The sequence below is a fragment of the Oryzias melastigma genome, linkage group LG21 (assembly GCF_002922805.2).
Source record: "Oryzias melastigma strain HK-1 linkage group LG21, ASM292280v2, whole genome shotgun sequence".
Classification (NCBI taxonomy): domain Eukaryota; kingdom Metazoa; phylum Chordata; class Actinopteri; order Beloniformes; family Adrianichthyidae; genus Oryzias; species Oryzias melastigma.
Genome location: NC_050532.1, coordinates 26,441,378 through 26,447,065, shown reverse-complemented (window position 1 = coordinate 26,447,065; position 5,688 = coordinate 26,441,378). Strand labels below are relative to the sequence as shown.

The 5,688-nt window shown below is 34.2% G+C and overlaps 1 protein-coding gene and 1 long non-coding RNA gene across 16 annotated transcripts in view; both read left to right on the top strand.

Moving 5' to 3' along the window:
* The window catches only part of LOC118597927, a 42,732-nt gene extending 38,043 nt beyond the window's left edge, over nt 1-4,689 (top strand). The window contains exon 3 of the long non-coding RNA XR_004946948.1: nt 3,857-4,689. This is a non-coding gene — a long non-coding RNA (uncharacterized LOC118597927). The remainder of the gene's footprint in view (nt 1-3,856) is intronic.
* The window catches only part of stxbp5l (syntaxin binding protein 5-like), a 179,085-nt gene that overhangs the window by 74,368 nt on the left and 99,029 nt on the right, over nt 1-5,688 (top strand). The gene's annotated exons all lie outside the window — the stretch shown is intronic.

Sequence of the window (5,688 nt, the reverse complement as noted above, 5' to 3'; positions counted from 1 at the left end):
ACATTTGTGAAGTTAAAGCCCTTTTTCTGGGTGAATAGAATTGATTCTTCATCGGGAAAACGTTTTTCTGAAATTTTTATGTTATACTTTAATGAGTTTATTTGTATTCTGAATTAATTTCCAAAGAAAATATAAAGAAATGAAGATGGACACACTAAAATAAGTGAATTGGATTAAAATGAACAAGAGACCAAATCAACAGTTATTTTTATTTTTTTATTTACCATTTTTTTCATTCAATTCAGTTTTATTTACATAGCCCGATATCAGAATACATTTGTCTCAACGGGTTTCATTCTGGTAATTGTACATATCAGTTGTCAGTCATGGAATATAAACACTAACAGGTTGCAGGCGATGTACTGGGACTGTTAAAGTCCCCCTATGACAATTTATTTTATTAAAAGAATGTTCAGAGTAGTGTTTTCATTATGATTATGAAGTTTTAAAAACCAAAATCCCACAACCTAAATGTCTTAAAAGACATTTTTATGTTGATCTGAAGCCTCTGTTTCCAAAATCTCCCCAGATTTAAAAGGAGAAATACTCGGGAATGCAAAAACGAAATGATTTCTTATTACGTTTGTTCTCTTTCATAGGAAAAATGACACACAGACATGTTAGAAACTCAAAAAACAGGATTTTCATTGGAGGGGGACTCTAAAGAAGAATTAGCTTAAGTATCTCATCTACATGTTTGAATCGTGTAGAGTTTGTAACCCTTTAACTACCCAGAAAGTAAAAAAAAGGTTAAAAAAAGTTGTTGTTTTTTCTGCTGCTTATTCCCCTTAAAGGGACATCGAAGTTTAAAAAAAAATTGAAGTGAAATTTTTTTTTTTTTTTTCTAAAAATACATAGGGGTTCAGTACAAGGTGCACACCAGTTACTATCCAGACATTTTTTCTTACTTTAAATCTTAGAAATAAAAATGTTCTGGTTAGTAACTGACATTTTTTTTCTAAATATTGAAGTAAAACATTTTTTTTTTTTTTAACTTCAACCAGTAAAAAAAATTATCTGGTGTTAGTAAAATATGTTTTTACTTCAATTTATTTTCTTCATTGTCCCTTAAAGGCCTCCGTATTTTGGGGAATAATACACACGGTCAATATTTAAAACGTTTTTTTTTACCAAATGTGCCCCACCATTTGGTTGACTTTATTTCCAGGGCTTCATCGTGGCGTCAAACTGACCCTTGATGTGAGATTTGGGAGTTCAGAGAATTCCAGTTTGTTGGTGCTTTCTACTAAAGCGCCTTAAATCCTTTTACTGTCTGGACACTCGGGACCAACAGCGAGTAGACGCCACTCAAATATGGAGGGAACAGACCAATGAGGGCCCCGTATATGAGTTTGTGCCATGTGATCCTCTGAGGTGGTTGAACCAATTCGTGAACCACAGGTATGAAACGCTAAGAGCCGCGAAAAACTAAGTTTAATGCACTCAGTATAAATCATCCCCAGAATCCAACGCGGGAAGAAATATTAATACATCCACAGGGTGAAAACCTCAACCTTTCCATAACTGGAGAAACGTTTTAGCTGTTAGCCTGGATCTGAGCTCCAGAGGAAAACCGGAAAACTGAACGGTCTAATAATAGAAAACACAACTGCTTGTTGTACAAAACCATTTTAATCAGTTACCATGTGCTACAGGGAGTTATCTAATGCTACGGGCTTGATGGCAAATGTGTTTGAACCACCTAACTGTTTTTACTGCTTTTTCTGATGCTAATCACTTCACATGGGATGTAATAATCCCCTTTAAATGATAACAGAACCAATAACAGCAACACAAAAAGCTTTTATGTGTTCACAAATGCTGCTGATTTAATGATTATTTTAAAATTAACTGGCATTTTAGAGAGAAAGTTTCCTTTTCGTAATTTTCCAAAGCACTTACGATGTATTTCTTGATGAGTTGATTTGAGCAGAAATGCTTTAATGAGGCTTTTATGAAGACGCTTCAGGACATTTGGTGAAATGTCTCTTCTACTTGTGTATTTCTGAGACACGGAAAATAATCTAAAGCAAAAGATGAATGAAGTTTTTTGTAGAATATTTTTATTTTATTTAACATTACAAAAATTTTAATTTTCTTCTCTAAAAAAGGAGTTTATGATAAAAATGAACTTTTTTAGAGCAAACTTTAGTAGATTCCACAGGGAAGAAATCTGACAGGTGCTTTAACACTGATAGGAAATTCAGTTTGAGAGTCAGTTATTGATCCCGACAGATCTCCTGTTTCTCGTCTTATCAGTAAAAATGGGCAAAAAAATTGGTCTGGATTTGCAGAACATCAAAATAGGGTGTTATAGTGGAGACGGTTAGGTTGATATTTGGGACTAATCGGACAGTTTTGGTACAAACGCTAAATTTGGCACATTAACCATGAGAAAATCCAAAATGGCGGCCATTTTTAAAGATGGCGGCCATAAACTCAATTGTTACAGAAACATTCTATGTCTAGATGGATGGAAGAATAGATAGAAATAGATAGATACAACAATGGAGGTCATTCAGCAGCTCGTCTTTTTCTTGCTTTACTTTTTGTCTGACAAGAATTTAATGTTGTTTGAAAGAAGATTGGCTTAGAAGAAAACCGCCGTAAAGAGGAGAACAGAACCGCTAGCTTAGCGCTATATTGGCGGTTTCAGATGTCGTCACTTTCTGCCAATCAACAGGTGGGTACAGCGGCTCCGCCCCTTCCCAACCCGTCCTATTCCATTTATTATGGATCTACTACGGATTGGGACCCTCGAGAGGACTGGGTCGGTACTGTTTAGTGGGTCAAAATACCGGATCAAACCAGACCGGACCCACTCACTGCCTTTATTATATTAACATTCTTAAAATGAGACAATTTAACCAAAAATATACAATAATCTAATTTATTTATTAAATCTATGTTTATGATTTATTTTTTCTAGTTAGTATTTTCAATCAAATCTTTACACTCCCAAGTGTTCAGGGCCGATTACTTTAAAGCTTTTATCTCTTAAAAGTACTAATAACACAATGACAATCTTGCTTGTGTGATTAAATTCACTTTGTTCAAACGTGAATATGATTCTCATGTTTTTATACGTATGTGTCTATAACAGTAAAAACCAGCATTCTCCACAAGTACACGTTCATTTGTGTGTTCTGTGTGCTCTGAGATGTTTGTACTCGAATCTGAATTACCCAGCTGTGACCCCACTGCTCCACCATCATTATTAAACCCACAAAACTGATTTTAGAAGACACACAAACACACACACACACTCTGATGCACGCACAGAGGAGAGTAATAGAGGGAAAAATGATGGAAGCTGGATGAGAGTAATTTGATTCACAGAGGATGGGGAGAATTTGAGCGTGGATGAGGGGAAAAAAAACAAAACAAAGATGTATTGGGAACAATTCCAGAGGAAACCACTGTGGTGTAATTTTGAGGAATAACTTTAATAAAGATTCCCTTCAAATGCCAGTCATTGAAACACAGCCAAGTCCAGGACATCGCGTTTGGAAAATCATTCCTGGAAGCATGTTTAATACTTTGTTTTGGAGGATGTGGACTCATTTCAGGAGAAGTTTACAAGTAGAACCTAAACTTTTGTTTGAAAAGTACAAAGAACTGATTAACCCCCAAACAGCAGAGGAGGATTATATTTTATCTAAGACAAAGGCTGTATCACAGCCACTATGAACATTTTTTTAAAGTTTTGCATACAATATCAAGAAAAAAACTCATTTTAGCAAATATATTTGAACATGTTCTTAGTTTCAGAAATAAGTCCACCAACGTGTAAAAGCAGCCGCATGGTTTATTTTAGTCAGGATGTACTCATACATGAATGTTGCTCATTTTCCAGTAAGATTGCGCTGACGAGAGGAATCATGAGATCTGCACAAGAAACAAGCGGTTGTGACGGGAAAAGCTGCATTCACCTCCTTGAAAGGTATTGATTCTGAGAGAATTGATGTTTGCTGGAGTATGCTTAGATCCACAAAAGTGGCTTTTTGTTAGTCAAAGTGAGTCGGAGTTGCAGCAAGTCGAGCATTCAGTTTGTTGGTCCGAGGGGAAAACAAATGACTCAAGTTCTGTTTGTGAAATGCAAACACAAAAGTAACGACTTCATGCAAATGCTGAGCGTGTGTGTGGAGCCTCCCGGCATGGATGATGCTGAAACTTAACAATATAGAAGCTTTTCAGCTCAAAAGATTAAAGCAGAAGGAAGTGTTTTTGTTTTTTTAAATATCTGATGTAATATGCATTATTTTATTTATTATGTTTTCTAAGTCAGACAGATTACGGCTAATCAGTGGTCATTCTAGGTGTGACGTTTTACGATCATCCTGAGATTCTTATAGTGTGAATGCTTAGTGAACATTCACACTATAGTGCTTCTCCTGCTCCTTTCTGTATGTTTTTCAGCACATAAAAACTCAAGAACACTTTCAGCAATCTTGGTGTCAACACCTTGTTCAGGACATTACTGCTTGTATTTTTGGTATTCATAAACTTTATAGTTTTTGAAATATTGAGCAAAATATACCCAATAGGAAATGAACGAGACAGTCTTAAAATGTCAACATTTTAAGTAGATTCGCAACAATCTACCTTAGCCTTTAGATATATTCATGGGCTATGTTTTCATTTTTTATAGTAATTTTAAAAAATTGAGTTTAGCTAATATTTTAGCAACATGCTAACATTTTTAACCAATTTGTTTAGCTGGTATTTAAGCAATGTGCTAGCTTTTTTTGGCTAATTTGTTATCTACTGAGGTTTTTATAGGCTAATTTTGAGTTTAGCTTATTTGTTAGTAACAAGCTAACATTTTTGGCCAATTTGTTTAGCTGCAATGTGCTAGCTTTTTTTGGATAATGTGGCATCTATTGAGGTTTTTTATGCTAATTTAGGGTTTAGCTAATATTTTAGCAACATGCTAACTATTTTGGCCAATTTGTTATCTACTGAGGTTTTTATTTTCTAATTTGGAGATTAGCTTCTAAGTTAGCAACAAGCTTATGTTTTTTACTAATTTAGTTTACTAAGGAATCTAAGGCTGTGTTGGAGTTCAGCTAATATTTTAGCAACGTGCTGAAATTTTTGTTTAATTTGTAGGGCTAGGTATCGGTTATAATTTCCAGAAACGATTTGATTCGATTCACAAGAGCCTGAATCGATTTGATTCCGATTTGATTTTTTCCAATTCTTCAATAAATTCAGCTTTAAGTTTATGAATTTATACAAATTTGTTTAGAAATACATAAAAAATCTACTATTTAATTTGAATATATTTATATTAGTTTGATACAGTTCACATATTGTAAAATGTATTAATAAAATAATGAGATTGTTAATATCATACAGTGTTACATAGATTCTCTAAAGGAGAAGTTCTAACAAAAATGTTCAGATCATTGTAAACATTGTTCTGTTTCTCCTGGAGGACGTTTCAGTTTGGCCACTAGGTGGCGATCGCGCAATAGAGGCACACCTTATTCAAGAAGAAGAAAACATATGAGGGAAAAAACGAAGTTTTAGACCAGAAATAGTTATTTTAGAAATTATTTCCTTAAAAGAATTTGGAAAATGAATGCCTGTAAGTAAACAAAGATGTTAATTTAGTCAGCAATGTATTTTTTGGTCAACCAAACGTTAGCATAAGTCATCCTACAGGAAATTCTATTCTATTCT